Raw genomic sequence first — 23,607 nt, 5'->3', positions numbered from 1 at the left:
ATGCTTACAAATAGTAAGCTGAATCAGTGGGAGAAAATTCTGTTACTGCCCCACAGAGAAAGTTAAAGGAAGCAAGTCAAGACTGCTGAAAATTACTCTTTATTTGGATTTCCTCTAGTGGTAGAGTATAAATTCATGCAGTTTTTACTATACTCTCTATTTTTGTTCTTTTTCCCTACTTTCATTTTTTTTTAAACTTTTGACTAGCTCCTGATACACTTGCTTTTGGAATACCTATAAAACACTTAGGTTCTAGTAATCACTGAGTAGTAAGTGCCCCTACCTTAAGTTGATCTGGACATTGACATAAACACTGCAACAGAGAATGGAGAGAAGCTTTGGTCTGACCTCTATAATAAAGACATAAATGACTGATGGGAGGGGATTGAGGCTGATCAGGGACAGATGGAAAGTGATGTCCCCTGTGCCACCTCTTCAAAGATCAGAAGGAGCTGGAGGATTTGCTGATGTATCTTACATACCTCCTAGAAGAACACAAACACAAAGTTTCAAAGAAGGTGCAACAGAGCTATAAGGCAACTAAGGGGTGTATCTCAACATGAAGATGCCCCTAACATGTTATACCAGTTTGTGTCACAGGTGAGAATAAACACCAGGGTAACTATATTACTCAGCCTTCGTCTCATTAGGAGACCCTAAATTCAAATAAAGGTCTTTATTTAAAAAACCTTAGCAAGAAAACAAAGCTGAATTTCTATAGAACAGATACTACAACCACTGTGATATTAAGAGATTCCTAACCCTCATTTTATGTTTTATGAGAATTATACCTAATCTTATGCATTCCAATTCTCTCTGAATACACTTTTAATTTTGTCCAACTCTGTTCTCTTACCCTCTCTTTTATTTCACTACTAAACAACTTTAAAATTCTCCCTTCTATACCCCACGTTTTTAAATTTTGTTTTTCATTTTTTACCCTATTATTTCTGTCTAATCCCTTCATCCAATGCAAGCTATTATGTTGTCATTAATACTTACTCTTGTTCACTTATTCAAAATTCTTGTTCATATTCCTTTTTAGTCAATAGAGTTGTAGAGAAAAGTAAATAACAGCTTGTGTAGTGTATGTTGATGTATGTTTTGCTCTTACATTTTCAATATTACTGGAAGTTATTTTCCTTTAAAAGAGGCTCAGATGTTTGAAATTTACACTTATTTAATAGATATGTGGAATCTAAGATATATCTCTAGACAAGGCTTATTATTCAGATCATTACTCACTAAAAAACATTCATATAAAATAGTAATATGAATCCATTCCAGAAGATGCACAAACACGTTTAGATTTATGTAGAAAGAGAATAATGACACCTGTCCAAAAATTATTAATATGCCAGAACTGTAAAGTCCAATATTGATGGGGATGAAGTCCCAGACAAATAGTTCAAAAAGCTGATGGTTAACATATTCAATGATCTAAAAACAGATCTAAGGAATAAACAAAATAAATGAAAACCACAGGAAGTGAAAGAGTTTTCTATGAAAAATAGAAATTCTGAAAAAAATAAAAACATAAAACATGGAAATGAAAGAAATTGAAAAATGAAATTCTAGAAATAAAATAAAAATTGTATTCAAAGCCTCACCAGTAAATTAGACTACATAGAAGAGATGAGACAGAATTTCAGGTTTTGGAGATAAAATATATGAATGTGAAAACACAACTAGTAATAGGGAAAATAATACAAGGAACCATGATAAAAATACACAAGAACACTGGGACACTAAGAGACAAAACTGAAGAATTATTGGGAACAAAGAAGGATTTGAGATACAAGATAATGGCATGAATAATCTTTTTTAATTAAATAATAACAAAAATTTCCAAACATTGACAATGAGGACATCTATACAAAAGACATACATAATCCCAGTACAAAAGATCAAAGATAACCTCTCTGGGATGGGGTTGTGGCTCAGCATTAGAGTGCTTGCTTAGCACTTGCAGATCCCTGGGTTCGATCCTCAGCACCACATATATATAAATAAAATAAAGGTACTGTTGCCAACTACAACTAAAAAGTAAATATTAAAAAATAACCTTTCCATAATGAATTATAATTAAGGTAACTAATATAGAGAATAAGGATGAAATTTTAAAAGACTCAATCAAAAAATTTTAGGTCACATCTAAAAATAAACTAAAATAATTTCTGATTTCTCAGGAGAGACTCTAAGAGCTAGAAAAGCTGGATTAATTCTAAGTTTTAAAGAAAATAATTTTCAGCCAAGATTCCTATATCCAGCTAAGGTATTTTTCAGAATTAAAAAAAAAATCTATATAAGCATAAACTTAAAAAAAAAATCTATGCCAACTAAGCCAGTACTAAATACGATACTTAAAAAATACTACACACAGAATAAATAAAAAACAGACTTCAGGGTTCCCAGACATGTGAATCTCATTAGAAGTTTAACTGAGCAAATTTGAACTAAGAATGGATTGAACATCAGAAATGAATTAAAATGGCATTAAGTAATAATGTTTTTCATAATAACACTTATTGAGAACAAGCTCAAGTCCCTTATTAAAAGACAAAATTTGTACAGTAGATGAACAAACACAAACCAACTATATGTTGTTTCTAAAACACTCATCTTTCAAATAAAAGCATCCACAGATTTGAAAACGAAAGATTGGAAAGGTATGTGATGAAAATGGAATGCAAAAGCAAGCAAAAGTAAGATACTCATGTCCGACAATGAAGACTTCAAGCCAATCGTAATCAGAAGAGACATAATGTTTTCTTCATGCTGATGGAGGTACCAATTCAACAAGAAGCTGTAATAATAATAGCAATAACAACAAATCAATAATAATAACAATAGTAACAGTATGTATACCTCCAATCTCAGTACACCTAATTACATAAAATATACTATTTGACATAAAGTCTTAGAAAAATCCCAGTACAATAAGACTGAGATATTTTAATAGACCCCTCTACTTATTAGAGATGACATCTAGACAAAAATTCAACAAACTCTTCAGACCTAAAAAATGCCATAAATCAAGTGAAACTAACAAATATCCATGGACCATTTCACCCCAAAATATTTGAATTTAACTTCCTCTCAGCTACCCATGGAAGCATCTTCAAAACAGACCATAACTTAACACACAAAACAATGCTCACCCAGTACTAAAACATCAACATAAACCCTTGCAATTTATCAGAACACCTGGAATAAAATTGGACATTAGCAGAAGGAAAAACAAAAGAAATAGTATAACTACATAGATTGAACAAAATACACTTGCAATGATTAATAGATTATAGTTGAAATAAGACAATAAATTCAAGATATTCTAGACTCAAATGAGAGTCTAGAATGAGAATAGAGATGCCACATACTAGAAACTCAAAGATACGATGAAATTGATTCTAAGAGATAAGTTCATAGTTATGAGTGATTCCATAAAAAAATCACAGATTCCAGATAACCTCATGATACATCACAAGATAATATTAAAACAATGACAAAACAATTATAAAATCAACAGAAGAAATGAAATACTTAAGATGCACAATTAGTGAAACAGACAATAAAAGAATAAAAAGACTTAATGGGGGGCTGGGATTGTGGCTCAGGGTAGAGTGCTCGCCTAGCGTGGCCGGGACCTGGGTTCAGTCCTAAGCACCACATAAAAATAAAGGCATTGAGTTGTGTCCATCTATACCTAAAAAATAAATAAATATTAAAAAAGACTTAATGGCACTTTGAAAAAATTAATGTTGACAAATTAGTTCATAAACATACCAAAAAAGAGAAGAGAATTAATAAAATTAAGGAAAAATTAGATATTACCACAGACATCTTTAAAATTTAGATGATCATTATAGAATAATTTGAATATTTAAATGCTCCCCCATGATGCTAGATAGGTAAAAAAATAATGCAAAAATGCTATTTAACTAAAAGTGATATACATGTTAAATGCAAACCCCATGAAAATATTAATGAAATATTTCATAGAATTGAAAAAAAATCCTAAAATTTATATGCAAAGATAAAAGGACAAGAATATCTAAAGCAATTCTGATAAGTAAAAGTAATACTGGATGGCTCGGGTTGTGGCTCAGTGGTAAAGCACTTGCCTAGCATGCATGAGGTACTGTGTTTGATCCTCAGCACCACATGAAAAGATATTGTGTTCACCTTCACCTACAAATATATATATATATATATATATATATATATATATATATATATATATATTTTTTTTTTTTTTAAAGGCAATGCTGGAGCCACCACAATCCCTGATTTCAAATTATACTACAGATCCACGGTAACAAAAACAGCAAGACATTGGATAAAAACAGACATGTAGAACAATGGAATAAAAAAGATACAAAGACAAACCTTAATATATATAGCCATCTGATGCTTGATAAAGAAGCCAAAAACATACATTGGAGAAAAAATCTTTTTCAAGAAATGGTGTTGGGAAAACTGGATGTCCACATGTAGAAGAATGAAACTTGATTCCTAGCTCTTACCCTAATCAAAACTGAACTCAAAGTGGATAAAAAATCTAGGAATTCAGTCTGAAACTCTGAAACTCCTAGAAGATAAAAGGGTCAACATTCCAAAATATAGAAATAAGAATCAACTTTCTTTTTTTAAAAAATTTATTTTTTAATTATAGTAGTACACAATAACTTTGTTTTATTTATTTATTTATTTTTATGTGTTGCTGAGGATTGAACCCAAGGCCTTGCAAATGCAAGGTGAGAACTCTACCACTGAGCCACAACCCTAGCCCCATCAACTTTCTTAATAAACTTCCTAAAGCTCAGAAAATAAAACCAAGAATCAATAAGTAGAATGGCATCAAAGTTAAAATGTTCTTCACAGTAAAGGAAACATTTAAGTGTGTGAACAGAAAACATACAAAATGGGGAAAAATCTATGCCAGATATTCTTTGATAGTGGATTAATATCCAGAATATATAAATAACAAAAAATCTTGGCCATGGATATAAATAACTCAAACAACAAATGGCCAATTGCTAAACAGACATCTCTCAGAAGATATACAAATGGTCAAAAAATACATGAAAAAGTATTCAACATCTCTAGTATTCATGGAATGCAAATTTAAAAACTACATCAAGATTTCATCTTATTCCAGTTAGAGTAACATAAAATATAATAGATGTTAGTGAGGATGCACAGAAACAGGAATATTTATGCCTTGTTGTCAGGGTGGTAAATTAGTATAGCCACTATGTACTACTTTAGTCATAAGGTCAATAAACTAAGGTCAGTATAGAGGTTCCTCAAAAGCTGGGTCATATGGGAACACATGAATATGAATATGAAGGAAAGGGAAGGTAAGGAAGAATGAAAAGGACCATTTTATGTTATTGTTATGGGAAGACTGCAATAAATCACCAAGTCCATCTTAAAGAAGACAGAAATTGTATTTATCAGTTGGTGGTATGGATCCACCAGCTGGCATGCCAAGGGGTAGGCTGCAAGTCTACACCCTTCAACTACCTAGTGGGGTTTGAATATACCTTTTGCAGTCCAAAACCATATAAATCATAGGTGGCTGTTTCCATGATTCAAAACCATAAACTAGCGTTGTGAAATCTAAAATCATAAGCAGAACGGGAGGAGTGGGTCAAAATATCCTTATTTGTGTACAAGTTAAAGAATGGTTACATCTAGACAATCAATCTCTGACAGCTTGTCCAAGAAAAATGGGAACCAAAAAGAGAAAAATGTTAAATTATATAAGAATTGCCATTTCTTGGTGCCAAACAAGTTGTTAAGCAACTGTTGATGGGTATAGAGGTGGAGTGTTCCCATGGAAGTAGTTTTCACATGATATGGAGTCTCAAGGCAAAATGGACTCTGTTTGGTCATTGCCCATATGGCCTGGCCCATAACAGTATGTGCCTATGCAAATATATCACAATGAATCACCACTATCATTTATGACTATAATGTACCAATAAAAATTTTAAAATAATTAAAATTAAAATTAAAATTGTCAAAATGAACTCCACTATTATGTATAATTAGAATGCACTAAGAAAAATATTATCATAGAAATATCTTGTGATACAACTGGGTATTAAAATTCAAAACACCAAATTAAATTGTACCACTACCTCACAATATATTGCTATTAAGATATAAATTTAAAAGCTAAAACTATAAAACTTAAAAGATTGAAAGACAATTTTGTTAATTTACATTAACAAGGGTTTCTTAAATGTCATAGTAAAAACTATAGTAAATAAATAATCTGATTATATCAAAATTTTTAAACTTTTTATAAAATTGCTTCACAGACTCCATATAAAGACAACTGAAACAATGGGATAAAATATTTGCATATTATATTCCTGGTAAGAGAGTAACATCTAGAGCATATATAGAACACTTGCAGTGCATTAAGAGGACAAAGGATAAACCACCCAGTCTAATAAATATCAAAAATAATTTTAAAAATCATTTCTAAGAATAAAATATACAAATGACCAAAATGTTCATGAAAAGATGCTGAATACCCACACCTAGTATACACTTTGTGCTGTATAACATGGTGGAAAAATGGAGGACATCTGAGTACATATGGAAGAGACAAAACATAGAGGTAGCCACAATTTTTAACAACCTACTTCTGAGATAATTGATCCATTACCCTTAGAATTAACTGAGCCCCATGAAAAAAGCATTAATTTCTCTTAAATATCTAATTATCTCCTAAAGGCCCCATTTACCAATGCCTCAAAATGGCACTCAAATATCATCATGAATTTAAGAAAGAGAAAAAAGACATATTTAAACCATTAATGGGAGAGAATATCACAATTATGTAAGAAAGTGAAATTTATTCACTTCAATTCATTGCTTTATTGTAGAACCAGTCTACCTACAAAAATATGTTGTTTTTCACATTCCAATACTTGTGTTAAAAATGAAGCTTTTGTGCAAAGGAGGAATTCAGTTATGTAATTGTATCTGTGACAATTGGATATTTATGAATCATCAAAAAAAATTATATGGGTGACAGAACAACAAGGCTATTTGCTGAAATAACAAAGTACACTCTAAATTAATTTCTATCATAATAAAGCTAACATTATATTTTCTCTATTTATCTCTCTGTCTTGCTTCAATCTCCTAATTTAGAAATGCAGGAACTTTTTTTTTTTTTTTTTTTGCAGGGGAGTACAGGGAATTGAACCGAGGGACACTCATTTCAAGGGTTCTTAGTAAAATAAAATAAATTTAATGAAAATACTATTTATCCTTTGAAACTAGATTGAAATTTTATGAACAAAGAAAAGGCATAATTGTATTCAGAACTTAAATTTTCCTAAGTAGTTTGTCAGAATCATGACACTCTGGAACCATTAATCCTAAAATAAAATATCCTTGGTATAACAATGTAAGATAGCCAAACAAAATATTGGATGTCCAGTTAATTTGAATTTCAGATAAACAGTAAAATTTTTGTCTGGTATAAGTAGTTTCTGGAACATATTTATACTAAAAAATCTGAAATTAAAAGTAATCTGGATATCTAATATTTTGATTTTTCAAATCTGGTATCCCTGTGTATTGATCTTAAATTTTTAATTGTATCTGTATGTCTTTTTTAGCTGTTGTGATATCTTAAATCTACCATCTGAAATATCATTTTTTTAGTGGTTGTTATCAATACCTTTATTTTATTTATTTATTTTTACATGGTGCTGAGGATCAAACTCAAGGCCTTGCACATGCTAGGCAAGCACACTACTGCTGAGCCACAACCCCAGCCCTGTCATTGTTTTTTGACAATAAAAATTTTCACATTATTTTCATTTTAATATAACAAAAGTTAATCTAATGACAATTAACATGACTTATTTGAAGAAAAAGCTTTTATCATATACAAGGGTAAAATTTATTTAATTCCTTTTATAGATATAAGCTCAAAATCCATGAGTCAAGGAAAGTATTTTTTGAAATTTAAGTAAAAATATTATTTTACTACATCACAAAAGAAAACACCAAGAATGAAATTGTTGTTATCAGAAAATCAGTTTGAGTTATTTAACTATGAATATATTGTAACTATATTTTTTCTATCCAAGGATAGAACATCATAGGCATACGGTTTTGGCTTGAGAGAAGGATGTAGCAAATCAAGTCGAAGAGTTATTTTGAAACCATCAGGTGGCAAAGAAGTACTTGGCCATCACTGTGCGTATACATGTCCCTGTGCCCACCAAGGAGTTGTAAATATTCCCATCATCCAGAAGGAGGTGCAAAACCAGCAATACCACAAGATGTCTCCACCCTCTGAGCTACTCTGGACAGAGGAAAGATGGTGAAAGTGTGCATCAATCAAAATGCCCATGTTGCTGTAACTCAGTACCAGGTGCTAAGCAAGGCTCTTATCTTTGCCCTCATGGAGCTCCAGCCTGTTACTGGAGTGAAACATCAAATTTGAGTTCACATGTGTTTTCGGTTGGTTTGCTCAGTCCTTCGAAAATACAAGTACTCAGATTAGAACAAGTTGCCCCCAACCCCAGAGACTTTCTGTTGGTATTTAACAAGTTGAGGCTGAAACAGTTGAAGGCACACCACATCCCCCTTTATCTGCTTGCCCGGCAGCTGACCCTGCCTGCTCTGGTGTCCAGGAAGGAGGAACTCTACTTGATCTGCAGACATCCTCACTTCTTTGTACATTCTATGTACTGTCTGGGTTTAGAGATGCCAAAACAAGATCAAATTGGGGAGAATGAAGCTGGGCATCTAAGAGCACAGTGAAGACTTTTGGACAGTTTGACTCCTGAACTCTACATTGTTTCATGTACACTTTTAACTTCTCACTTGGAACAGTATCCAGAAGAGCCAGGTAGAAAATTCAAAAAACTCTACTGAATCGGGGCTTTTAATGGAGAATATAATCTATTCACTGAGAATTTGGTCATGCTATGAAAAAGCCTGCTGGAAATCTCCCCACCACAGGGTTTCCTTGCCAAGATGCAAGAGAGACCAGGACCAGGGAGATTAGTGCAGTAATGGAAAAAGGAGAATGGAAGGACACAATCTGTGGTCAGGAACTGTTTTCATCCCACAGAAAGCTCTGTAGCCATCAGGAAGATTCCTGTCATTGTAAAGAACATAATGGTTAAACACATATTATGAATTCAAGAGATTGTTTTCTCCTATCCTATGGTTACCTCACTGCACTAGTGATTATAGAGTATAGGAAGGGAGTGTTCAGGGTCTGGTTGGGGTCGGCCATTTGATAAGAAAGCAGATGTAAATTGGCAGGCAAATAATATAAATAAGTGAAGCTGGCAGGGTGCAAATCAGTAGTGTGGACAACAAACCAAGTAGCTCACACCTTTTTAATAATTGTTAAAAAGGTTGTTGCCCTGTGGGAGCATATTTTTAATTTTTTTCAAATTATCAGGAAATCTAGATACTTATGTGAAATCTCCTAATCCATTGCCAGCTGAAAAAAAAAATTAAAAAGACACTTAGCCGAACATATTTACAGAATGAATTTTGTCTGCAGGTTGATAGTTAGCAATCTGTGTTTAATGAATAGTTCAGAAGTTTTGGGAGAGAAGCCATCTTCAAAGTTTGGGATTAGTAGTTGGCATTTCAATTGCCTAAACTTTTCCCCTTTCTAGAATATGATATTGTTTTGGTTAATCCATAAGAATGTGATTATAAGGGAGCTACCATTTAAAACAAAAACTTTGTTTTGGAAGCAAATGTCCTGTTCTTAGTTCTCAGGACTGAGCTGGCCATGTGCAATACCAATAAGATACAAATATTTTGACCTCCCAGCTCATTTTATCCATCCAGTTCTCTTTTTACTTCTTGCACACAGATCAATATTATACATAGATACATTGCATACTACTTTGGGCTGAGCTGAAGAAAGCTGGAGTGACAGCACCATCAGAAGGAGAAGCCCCAGAACAGCTTTTATATGTTACCTCTGTCTAAATTGTCCCTTCTATTCATGATTTCTTATTCCACGATTTCAGTTTACCTGTGATCAATCACAGGTAAAATATTAGATGAAATATTAGATGAAAATTTTCAGAAATCATTCCTAAGTTTTAAATTGCCCACTATTCTGAGTATCAGGATAAAACTCTTACACTATCTCTCTCCAACCCACTTGGGATGTGAATCATCACTTTGCCAGTATATCCATTCTGTATATGCTACCTGTCTAGTCACTTAATGGCTCTCTCGGTTATCAGATCACCTGTCTCAGTATCCAAGTATTGGTGTTCACGTAGCATTTATACTTGTAATAAACCATTCACATAGTTTAAAAAATACATATTTTCCTAGCCAAAATCATAATTGGAATTGTCTTTTCTAGCAAAATTTTCCTGAATTTTGATCATTTCTAAGTGCTTTACTACTCACATATCTATTTGCAAGAAACCCTAAAGACCGTTTCTGCCTTAGTTTCAGACCATACTCTTGAGCTGTATACAGTTATTCACTTGGCCTTCCTTTTAAATATTTAGCTTCTAGATTACATTATATAGCTCTCCACCTAAGAACTTGTCACTACTCAAACTCCAATCTTGGCACACTGCTTACTTTATTCACATCAAGATTTGTTCTCTGGTACTCACATAGCTTAAATAATCAAAACAGAGAAACAGTTAAAAATTAAAGCTTCATAGAGACTAAGAGTGGGAAATGTCTGTGGGGTTTTATTATGCTAAATAGGAGATATCATGTTAGTCATGTTTTTACTCACTGGGCAATCTCTTTTCAGCTTTGTTCTTTTTCTGTAGGTATCATTTTTATCATTTTATCCAAAGAAATTATGTTTTTAAGTTTCCTCCACTGCTATAGCACATACAGGAGGCAAAAAATAAAAAGTGCTTAAGACTAGTTAGAAAAATGTGGAAGACTTCATAAACTAAGAGAAAAATAACAAATGCGACGATAAGCATTTTTGCAAAGAACTTAGAATGATTCAGAAATTATGTAAGCAATTAGTAATAATTCTGAATGTGAAGTGAACTTTGAATAAGTTTATAAAGAATGTAATGTTTTTTAAAAAATACTAATTCAGGATTTAAGATATGGTAGAGGTCATGAGAAATAAAATTGGACAAGCTAAATAACATCATAAGAGTAATCCATAATATGATGGAAAGGAGAACGCTCTTAACTACAATGTAGTTTCATAAATTTTTATAGAACAGAATAGATATTTTCAGAAACATCATTTAACACTAAGACTCCATTGTATAAATTATCCTTAAGAAAAATGTTTACAAGATCATTAAAAGTTTTATCATACAGTGTGAATTCATTCATTTCATTTAATTCTTTTTACAGTCTGGAAATACCTTTCTTGAGAAACCCTTGCCTAACAGATGCAAGTAAAATTCTGGGACTGTGAGTAACTAGGATGGATTGCCTTTTAAATGACAAAGACAATATAGAGCTTTTAAAGTGTCTTACTATAGCATTACATTTATCCACCCCATCTTATCTCAAAATATTGAATCTAAATTGAATCCTGAATAGAAAATTTGTCTCTGAGTCAGCACCTTACTTGATCATTTCAGCTTTCTTGCAACCTTTGCCTTTGCACAAAATTACTCAGCATTTTAGTTACATCATCATAATACCTTTGACACTTATCAGCATTTACAATTTTATGACCATCCCAGATACTCTATTTCAGGATATCTATGATGACATGCAGCAATCTGCATTTTAATAGGCATAATTGGTAATTCTGAGATAATTAGATCGTTAAAAAATAAAAATCATAGCATACTTGGAACTAAGAGAAGTAGTCCCCTTTTCTCCTTTCAGAGGTACTTGTTTATAATTAATCTACTAAGAGTTGACCACTGCAGTTAGAATAGTGTTTGCTTTCTATTGCCATCTTTAGGCAACATTGCTAATCAATAGCTGTTAGTTTATGGTTACTCAGATAATATCTATCAATACAAGTGTTTAGTGTTCTGTGATAAAATTCTATTATTCCTTAAAATAGAATGACCTGTGAAAATTTGTGCCTCTCAAATACTGAAATGTATCAGTGTATATCATCATATTTTTATGTTTTTAATAAATTTTATTTTTCAGTATCCTTATCTAGTTCCAAACCAAATAGAAAATTAGCCTATCTTGAATACCTGGCCTATTAATAATGGAAATTAATTTTGCAGAGTCAATATTGGAGGTTTACATTGTACCCATAAAGGGAAACATTCAGGTATTTTAGCATTGTTGTTTAAAATGAATATTTCATCAATAGCATATGAATGATAAATTGATTAATTCTTAAGATCTATTCATTCATATGAGTATGAGGCCATAATTATATCTTTATGTATACCTAAACACCAACTTCTTTGTTACTCTACTGAAAATTACTTACATAAGACACTATGTTTTATTTATTATTTACCTGTCAGCACTTTATGTCTCTTAAATCAGAATTTCAATTTTGTAGCTGTATTGATTCTGAATCAATTTCATACATTATAAATTAATCCCCCACATCTTAAACATTGTACAAAATTATGCATACTATTATAAATTGTGATCATTCAGGATGGGTTCAAAGAACCACAAATGATAAGCAATATTTGCCTATTATTTGCCAGGATATTCTAGACCTCCTTGTATATCTGAATTTGAGCCAGGGTATTGATGTCTTAGGGCTCTCACTGTGATATTACATTAAAAAGCAAAATATTAGTTACTATACTACTAGATGCTCACATACATATTTATCTAATTTATTTTAAAACATTTTTTTGTGTTCTTATGAGCAACGTCAGTTCACATACAGCATATTTCTTAATAATATCTGCTAATAAATGTTACAGACTACAAATAAACAATATTAAAGTGAACTCTCAAAATACTTCATCCAGAATATAAAAATTATTGTTCTAATTCATAACATTTTACTAATATCTAGTGAATAATTTTGACTAATGTTGGATACTTCGGAAATACTACATAATGTTCAATGCCTTTACAAATAAATTATACACCTGAGTGTTGGTTTGTGTACATTTATTTTGTGTGTGTTTTTCATCAGATTTTCTGTGTGAAAAGGGAATAATGTTTTATTGACCTTTTTAGTGGAATAATATGCAACATTGAATTTGTCAGGGAGTAATATCAGCAAAAACGAAGACTAGAAAGCCCCAGTACTCAGATCCTTGCAGAAACACTAATTTAATAACAATACATGTACAAAAAAATATATCTTTATAAGAAGTACAGAAAGCAGTTGACAAGTTCCAAAAGCTCAGAAAAGCACAAAATTTGGAAAAAGCATTTTGAAACATACTAAGAAAAGCAATTTCATTTTATATTCATCACTCCTTTCCTCAAGCCAGTTAGCTCAAAGCACTGAGGAATCACCTTGGTTCATTACTCCTTCAACTGGAGGGAAGGAGTTAGTGGACCATATTTGAAACATCCCTGCATTTCAGAGCACTGTCAAAATGACCTCTATTTAACTAATCCAGAACAGTGACAAAACTATTAGCTAAGATCACAGGGATAGTGATATGATATAAATATGTCTCCCCAAATTTTTCTATTGGAAACTTAATCCCCAATGCAATAATTTTGCAAGTTGGTGCCTTTGGGGAGGTACTGAAGCCATGAGGGCTCTTCCTATATTGATTATTTCAATTATGAAGGGGCTTTAGAAAGAGAGGTTGTTAGCTTTTTGCCCTTCTGTCTCTTCCACTATGTGAGGACACATCATATTTCTCCTTAGAAAGATACAGTATTCATACATATTCTTAAAAACAGAAAACATTCTTTATCAATAAAACCCACTGACCCCTTGATCTTCGACTTCCAGCCCCCAGAAATATAAAAAAAATGTTTTGTTATTCATAAATTATCCAGTCTTGTGTATTTTTTTAAGAGAGAGTGAGAGGGAGAGAGAGAGAGAGAGAATTTTTTTTAATATTTATTTTTTAGTTTTCGGCGGGCACAACATCTTTGTTTGTATGTGGTGCTGAGGATCGAACCCGGGCCGCATGCATGCCAGGCCAGCGCGCTACGGCTTGAGCCACATCCCCAGCCCGTGTATTTTTATTGTAGGAGCACAAAGGACACAAAGATAGATGACATGGATAATATGGCTGTGAGAGAATAGAAAAAGGAACAAACACTGCAACTTCCCTCCTCTCCTGAAGAAAGATGAGGATATAAGCATGCAACAATATCTCATTCTTTTACTGCAGTGTCCTAGGGAAAAGGGGAAGGTCGCTCACTATGGCCAGCAGCTCTGTAGATTGGAAGAAAGCACAAAACCTCAGACTTCTTTCACATGACACGGGAAAAAGTAGAGCATGCACATCCATAGAAAAGTTTTAAAGACTCTTAGATACTATTGTAAGGCTGAGTAAAAAGTGTTTCCCTCTCAAAACAATTCCCTAAAGACTGATAGGATCCCAGAAGATAATCAGAAATTTCTAACGGATAATTTGGAAGGCCAGGACAGTATGGAATGACATATTCAAAGGGATAAAAAAAAATTTCAGCCCTAAATACTATACCATGCAAATCATTATTTCCTAAAGGAATGAGAGAAATTGCTTTTACCTAAACAAAAGTTGAAGAAGTTCATCATTCATGCCTTATAAGAAATGACAAAGGGAGTTCTTTATTGAAAGAAAATGATGCTAGGGCTGGAATTGTGGCTCAACAGTAGAGCGCTCGCCTAGCACAGGTGGGACCTGGGTTCAACCCTCAGCACCACATAAAAAAAATAAAGGCATTGTATTGTGTCCATCTATACCTAAAAATAAATATTTTATTTATTTATTGATTGATTGATTGATTATAAGAAAAACATTATTTGTACTATAGAGGATACATGTATATCATGAACATAGTATGTAAAAAAGCTTAAGCTAGGTGCTTACTTATAATTGCCTCAGGAGGCTAAGGTAGGATTGCAAATTCAAGGTCAGCCTGGGTAACTTAACAAGACCTTTCTAAAAATAAAATTTTGCTTTTTTTTGTTCTTTTTTTTATTGGTTGTTCAAAACAATACAAAGCTCTTGACATATCATATTTCATACATTAGATTCAAGTGGGTTATGAACTCCCATTTTTACCCCAAATACAGATTGCAGAATCACATTGGTTACACATCCACATTTTTACATAATGCCATGTTAGTAACTGCTGTATTCTGCTACCTTTCCTATCCTCTACTATCCACCCTCCCCTCCACTCCCATATTCTCTCTCTACCCCATCTACTGTAATTCATTTCTCTCCTTGTTTATTTCCCATTCCCCTCACAACCTCTTATATGTAATTTTGTGTAGCAATGATGGTCTCCTTCCATTTCCATGCAATTTCCCTTTTCTCTCCCTTTCCCTCCCACCTCATGTCTCTGTTTAATGTTAATCTTTTCCTCCTGCTCTTCCTCCCTGCTCTGTTCTTAGTTGCTCTCATTATATCAAAGAAGACATTTGGCATTTGTTTTTTTAGGGATTGGCTAGCTTCACTTAGTATAATCTGCTCTAATGCCATCCATTTCCCTGCAAATTCCATGATTTTGTCATTTTTTAGTGCTGCGTAATACTGCATTGTGTATAAATGCCACATTTTTTTTATCCATTCATCTATTGAAGGGCATCTGGGTTGGTTCCACAGTCTAGCTATTGTGAATTGTGCTGCTATGAATATCGATGTGGCAGTATCCCTGTAGTACGCTCTTTTAAGGTCTTCAGGGAATAGTCCGAGAAGGGCAATAGCTGGGTCAAATGGTGGTTCCATTCCCAGCTTTCCCAGGAATCTCCATACTGCTTTCCAAATTGGCTGCACCAATTTGCAGTCCCACCAGCAATGTACAAGAGTACCCTTTACCCCACATCCTTGCCAGCACTTTTGTTGTTTGACTTCATAATGGCTGCCAATTTTACTGGAGTGAGATGGTATCTTAGGGTGGTTTTGATTTGCATTTCTCTGACTGCTAGAGATGGTGAGCATTTTTTCATGTACTTGTTGATTGATTGTATGTCCGCCTCTGAGAAGTGTCTGTTCAGGTCCTTGGCCCATTTGTTGATTGGGTTATTTGTTATCTTATTGTTTAATTTTTTGAGTTCTTTGTATACTCTGGATATTAGGGCTCTATCTGATGTGTAAGGAGTAAAAATTTGTTCCCATGATGTAGGCTCTCTATTTACCTCTCTTATTGTTTCTCTTGCTGAGAAAAAAAACTTTTTAGTCTAAGTAAGTCCCATTTGTTGATTCTTGTTATTAACTCTCGTGCTATGGGTGTCCTATTAAGGAATTTGGAGCCTGACGCCACAATATATAGATTGGAGCCAACTTTTTCTTCTATCAGACTCAGAGTCTCTGATTTGATAGCAAGCTCCTTGATCCATTTTGAGTTAACTTTTGTGCATGGTGAGAGAAGGGGATTCAGTTTCATTTTGTTGCTTATGGATTTCCAGTTTTCCCAGCACCATTTGTTGAAGATGCTATCCTTCCTCCATTGCATGCTTTTAGCCCCTTTATCAAAAATAAGATAGTTGTAACTTTGTGGATTAGTCTCTGTGTCCTCTATTCTGTACCATTGGTCCACCCACCTGTTTTGGTACCAGTACCATGCTGCTTTTGTTACTATTGCTCTGTAGTATAGTTTGAAATCTGGTATCGCTATGCGGCCTGATTCACACTTCCTGCTTAGCATTGTTTTTGCTATTCTGGGTCTTTTATTTTTCCATATGAATTTCATGATTGCTTTATCTATGTCTACAAGAAATGCCATTGGGATTTTGATTGGCATTGCATTAAACCTATAGAGAACTTTTGGTAATATCGCCATTTTGATGATGTTAGTTCTGCCTATCCATGAACAGGGTATATTTTTCCATCTTCTAAGATCTTCTTCTATTTCTCTCTTTAGGGTTCTGTAGTTTTCATTGTATAAATCTTTCACCTCATTTGTTAGGTTGATTCCCAAATATTTTATTTTTTTGAGGATATTGTGAATGGGGTGTTTTCCTCATTTCCGTTTCAGACATTTTGTCGCTGATGTACAGAAATGCCTTTGATTTATGAGTGTTGATTTTATATCCTGGCACTTTGCTGAATTCATTTATTAGTTCTAGTAGTTTCTTTGTATACCCCTTTGGGTCTTCTAGGTATAGAATCATGTCACCTGTAAATAGTGATAATTTAAGTTCTTCTTTTCCTATTTTTATGCCTTTAATTTATTTTGTCTGTCTAATTGCTCTGGCCAGTGTTTTGAGAACTATATTGAATAAAAGTGGTGATAGAGGGCATCCCTGTCTTGTTCCAGATTTTAGAGGGAATGCCTTCAATTTTTCTCCATTCAGAATGATGCAAGCCTGAGGCTTAGCATAGATAGCTTTTACAATGTTGAGGTAAGTTCCTGTTATCCCTAGTTTTTCTAATGTTTTGAACATAAAGGGATGCTGTACTTTGTCGAATGCTTTTTCTGCGTCTATAGAGATGATCATATGGTTCTTATCTTTGAGTCTATTGATGTGGTGAATAACATATATTGATTTCCGTATATTGAACCATCCTTGCATCCCAGGGATGAATCCTACTTGATCATGGTGCACAATTTTTTTGATGTGTTTTTGTATCCGATTTGCCAGAATTTATTGAGGATTTTTGCATCTAGGTTCATTATAGATATTGGTCTGTAGTTTTCTTTCTTTGAGGTGTCTTTGTCTGGTTTTGGAATCAGGGTGATGTTGGCCTCATAGAATGAATTTGGAAGAGCTCCCTCTTTTTCTATTTCCTGAAATAACTTGAAAAGTATTGGTATTAATTTTTCTTTAAAGGTTGTGTAAAACTCCGCTGTATACCCATCCGGTCCTGAGCTTTTCTTGGTTGGTAGTCATTTGATTGCTTCTTCTATTTCATCCATTGATATTGGTCTGTTCAAATTGTGTGTATCCTCCTGACTCAGTCAGGGCAAAACACATGACTTAAGAAATTTATCAATGTCTTCACTATCTTCTATTTTATTAGAATATAGGGTTTCAAAATAATTTCTAATTGTCTTCTGTATTTCTGTAGCATCTGTTGTGATTTTTTTTTTCATCTCGTATGTTAGTAATTTGAGTTCTCTCACTTCTTCTCTTTGTTAGCATGGCTAAGGGTCTGTCAATCTTATGTATTTTTTCAAAGAACCAACTTTTAGTTTTGTCAACTTTTTCAATAGTTTCTTTTGTTTCAATTTCGTTGATTTCCACTCTGATTTTAATTATGACCTGCAGGCGATGAATTTACCTCTTAAAACTGCTTTCATTGTGTCCCATAGATTCCGATATGTTGTGTCTGTAATTTCATTTATCTCTAAGAATTTTTTGATTCCATCCTTTATGTCTTCTGTAACCCATTGATCATTCAGTAACATATTGTTCATTTTCCATGTGATGTAGGGTTTTTCCTTCCTTCTTTTATCATTGATTTCCACTTTCATTCCATTATGATCAGATAAAATGCATGGTATTATCTCCACCCCTTTATATTTACTGAGGATTGCCCTATGGCATAATATATGGTCTATTTTTGAGAAGGATCTATGTGCTACTGAGAAAAAAGTATATCCACTTGATGATGGTTGATATATTCTATATATGTCAGTTAAGTCTAAGTTATTGATTGTGATATTGAGTTCTATAGTTTCTTTATTCAACTTTTGTTTGGAGGATCTGTCCAATGGTGAGAGAGGTGTGTTGAAGTCACCCATAATTATTGTGTTGTGGTCTATTTGATTCTTGAACTTGAGGAGAGTTTGTTTTATGAACGTCGCAGCACCCTTATTTGGTGCATAAATATTGATAATTGTTATGTCTTGTTGGTGAATGGTTCCTTCTAACAGTATATAATGTCCTTCCTTATCCCTTTTTATTAACTTAGTCTTGAAGTCGATTTTATTTGATATGAGGATGGCCACCCCTGATTGCTTACGAGGACCGTGTGCATGGTATATTTTTTCCCAACCTTTCACCTTCAGCCTGTGTATGTCTTTTCCAATCAGCTGTGTTTCCTGGAGGCAGCATATTGTTGGATTTGTTTTTTTTAATTCATGCTACCAGCCTATGTAGCTTTATTGGTGAGTTTAAGCCATTAACGTTTAGAGTTACTATTGATATATGGTTTGTACTTCTAGCTATATTTGATTATTTATATATATTTTTTTAATTTAGTTTGTTTCTGCATGATTAGCTTTCCTCCTGCCCTCTGTATTTACTGAGGTACTTCCCACTGTTGGTTTTGGTTACTGTTTTTCATTTCTTCCTCATGTAGTGTTTTGCTCAAGATGCTTTGCAGTGCTGTTTTTCTGGCTGCAAATTCTTTTAACTTTTGTTTATCATGAAAGATTTTTATTTTGCTGTTGTGCCTGAAGCTTAATTTTGCTGGATACAAAATTCTTGGTTGGCATCCATTGTCTTTCAGTGTTTGAAATACGTTGTTCCAGGATCTTCTCGCTTTCAGCGTCTGTGATGAAAAATCCATTGTTAACCTTATTGATTTACCCCTGAATGTAATTTGCCTCCTTTCTCTTGTAGCTTTTAATATTTTCACTTTGTTCTGTATATTGGATATCTTCATAACAATGTGTCTTGGCATTGGTATACTGTGATTTTGTATGCTCGGTGTCCTGTATGCATCGACAATTTGTATATCCGTTTCCTTTTTTATTTCTGGAAAGTTTTCTATAATTATTTCATTCAGCAGTTTGCTCATTCCCTTGGTTTGAACCTCTATACCTTCCTCTATCCCAATGACTCTTAAGTTTGGTTTTTTTATGTTATCCCATATCTCTTGTATGTTTTTCTCGTGATTTTTTACCAGCCTTTCTGAGTTGGCTAGACTCTTTTCAAGATGATATATTTTGTCTTCTTTATCTGACATTCTGGCTTCTACATGCTCTACTCTGTTAGTGATACTCTCATTTGAGTTTTTAATTTGGTTTATAGTTTCCTGCATTTCTAGAATTATTTTTTGATTTTTTATAATCTCTATCTCCTGATAAAGATTCTTATTTGCTCCTTTTATCTGTTTATGTAATTCATTTTCAAGGTGTTCTTTCACTGTTTGAATTTGCTGTCTCATATCCTCTTTAAGATTCCATTCCATCTGTCTAAGGTATTCCTTGTGTTCTTTATTTGGCCATTTTTCTGATGCCTCTAGGTCCTCCTGAATATTTAGGCTGTCCTGCATTGTTTGTACTCCTTTTCTTCCTTGCTTTTTCATGCTGCTCATGTTACTTCTTGTTCTGCTTGACTGCTGAGTTACTGTTTACTCCTATAAATTTATTTGATGCTTGGGAGGAAAGGTATTAGAAAGGAAGGCAGGAAGTCACTAAAGAGAATGAGAGTAAGCAGGTAGAATTCAAGGAAGGGGGAATAAGGAAATTGAAAAGAAACGAAAAGACAAAAGAAAAAAAATAGAAAATAAAAAAAGAAAAAAAAATTTTTAAAAATGATCAAAAAAAATTAAAATTGAAATAATAATAATAAAAAAAATTAAAAAAATTTAAAAAATAAAAAAAGAAAATGAAAAAAAAATTAATAAATGCAGTCTTAGAGTTTGATTAACTTCTTTTCCAGTAGGTGGAGCTGTGCCCACAGGGCCAAGCTTCTCCTCTCAATACGTGGGAACCAATCACTGTGCAGCAGCTCCTCCTCCCAGACTGGGCGGGTCTCCAGTCCTGAGTGCCTAGGGCGTTCTCTTGTGTCTAGTCACTTCCCCACTTTTCCTCCAGCCAGGCCCCGCTCACCGGTGATGCTCACCACAATACTGGCTACACGCCAGGTCTGCTGCTCCCAGGAGCCCTATTTTCTTGAATGACTGGGCACACTCTCCCTGTTTGCCATTCCCTCAGACCCTAAGTTTGTGGAGCTTGGGGCTGAGAACCCTCAGCGAAATTTTGCTTGCCCTCCGGTAGCCATGGCCCCCGTAACTGGTGCAAGAGACCTCAGTTGTCAGCACTGGTGGGAGCAATAGTCGGGGGTTCTGCGCCGCGGGTCCCACGCCACTCCTGATTCCCTCGGTCTGACTATTACGCTCATGGGAGAGCTGGGAGGGGCCCTTACAGGAGAGCTGGGAGGGGCCCTTAAGGTTTCCCTGCTGTGTGGAGAGGAAGGGCTAGGGGATTACACACCTGTTGCCGCCAGTTTCAATGAAGTCATCTCCTCCGCTGCATTCTGATGACGTCAGTTCTCTGCCATGGTGGTATCCCATCAAAAATAAATATTTTAAAAAATAAAATTATTCTAAAAGCAATAAGGGAGCATTGGATAGCATAAAACTCATTAGTAAAGGTAAATATATAGACATATATAATACTTTAATATTGCAAATTTGATGTATAAATCAATTTTAATTTAATATAAGAGTTTAAGGATAAGTGTATTAAGAAATACTATAACAACACAAATTTATTAGAGTACATATAATACACAAAATGTAAAATTTGACATCAATAACATAAAATGTGTGTTGAGGAAAGACATAAAAATGTAATGATTTTGTATGATACTGTAGTTTATGTGTATCAGCTTAAAATTGACTGTTATATCATAAATTTTTTATGTAAGCCTCATGGAAACTGCAAAGAAAATACCTATCAAAAATTCACAATAGAAAAAAAAATAAAATAAAAAAGAATCAGTGAGCCAAGCACAGGGAACATCTGAAATTTCAGTGACTCAGAAGGGTGAGGCAGGAGAATTGCAATTTCAAAGACAGCCTCAGCAACTTAGAGAGGCCTTAAGCAACTTAGTGAGATCCTTTTTCAAAATTTATTTTTTTAAGGGCCGGGGATATGACTCAGTGGTTCAGCACTGCTGGGTTCAATCCCTGGTACCAAAAATAAATAAATAAATAAATAAATAAATAAATAAATAAAGCAGTGAAAGACAAAGAAGAAGACAGGAACGTAAGAATAGAAGAAGAAAAGCACTATAAATTGGACAGAAAACAATTTGTGAATTGAAAAGAGTAAGATGTTTTTCATATGCATATTTTAAATGAAGTGAATACAGCTCAATCAAAAAGTGTAAACTGGTTAAATTATTTGAAAAGAAAAAGAAAACAAACCATGTGCTATTTAGAAGAGACCTACTTTATACTTACAGACACTCTTAAGATGAAAAGAGAGGGACAGAAATATATATATATATATATATATATATATATATATATATATATATATATATATATATATATGTTGTAAATGGTAAAGAAAAGAAACCAGGGTGATGATAGTTATACTATACAAAATGGCAATAAATTAAACACTGCACAAGGGACAAAGAAAGAAATAGTATATAAAGGTATGAGAGTGAACTCATCAGGAAGACTTGAAGATTATAAACATGTGTATATAAATTATCAGACTGTTGGTGGCACATGTCTATAATACCAGTGGCTTAGTAGGATGAGGCAGGAAGATTGCAAGTACAAGGCTAGTCTCAACTATTTAGTAAGGCCCTAAGCAACTTAGTGAAAGCCTATCTCGATATAAAATTAAAAAGGGATGGGGATGTAGCTTAGTGATTAAGTGCCCCAGGGTTCAATCTCTGGTAATAAATAGATAGATAAATAAATAAATAAATAAATAAATAAATAAATAAAATCAGAACATGTATTGTTTCTGCTGAGTATACATGTACTATCATTCAGCATTAAAATGAAGGAAATTATGAAATATGTGACAATATGGATGAATCTGAAGGATATTTTGCTAAGTGAGATAAGATAGTCATCAGGGTCAAGTTCTGCATGCTTCTCCAAAAAATGTGCAATGTAAAATGATAAAACTCATAGAAGCAGAGATTACAATGTTCTTTTTCAGAGGATGGTAATAAGGAAAGTATATAGATGTTATTTAATGCCTATAGTGTTGTTTATATAAATTAATAAATTTTAGATGTCTGTTGCATAATATAGAACATATAGTAAACAACACTGTATGGTATAGTTAAAAATTAAGAGAGTGTGTCTCATGTTCTGATTATATACGTGAACACTTGTGTGTGCACACACAAAAGGTGGACATGAGAAACTTCAGGTCATGATGAATATATGGAAATATTTAGATTGTGATGATATGATGATAATTTCATGTGTGTATGCTTTTATCTAAACACAAAATTATATGCATTAAATATACATGTATATGTGTGTATGTGTGTATGTTTGTATGTAATTATCTGATGTCTCATGTTGAGTTTTCTTTTTCGGAGTTAATAAAATAAAAATTTGTTAGCTGATTCATGCATCCAGCCTTTTCTTAAACAATTTCCTGTTAGTAGCCAATAACATGAAGACAAACTACTTTTTTGGGGTGCCAAAATTTTGCCCTTTGGATAAGATTGAGAAATTCAGAAATTTTCAAGATCTTTTAATACATATATTACTTTTTGACAATTATGTTAGAAATTCAATGAGTATTTCTAAGTCCAAATTTCAAACTACACAGTACTGTTTTAATAGAATCATCTTACAAAACAATTAATTTAATCTTTCCCAAGGGTTAGAGAGACCTTATATAATTTTGTTTCCTTGTCAA

The 23,607-nt window shown here is 33.4% G+C and overlaps 1 pseudogene; it reads left to right on the top strand.

Annotated features, from left to right (window-relative positions):
• The first annotated feature begins 2,726 nt into the window (after positions 1 to 2,726).
• Positions 2,727 to 8,805, top strand: LOC124081588 (pseudouridylate synthase RPUSD4, mitochondrial-like; annotated as a pseudogene).
• Positions 8,806 to 23,607: the final 14,802 nt, after the last annotated feature.

The sequence above is a fragment of the Marmota monax genome, unplaced genomic scaffold (assembly GCF_021218885.2).
Source record: "Marmota monax isolate L192 unplaced genomic scaffold, Marmota_monax_Labrador192_F-V1.1 WCK01_AAM20220418_F8-fsc00067, whole genome shotgun sequence".
Lineage (NCBI taxonomy): Eukaryota > Metazoa > Chordata > Mammalia > Rodentia > Sciuridae > Marmota > Marmota monax.
Note: the sequence above shows the minus strand (reverse complement) of the source record. Positions and strands in the feature narration are given on the sequence as shown.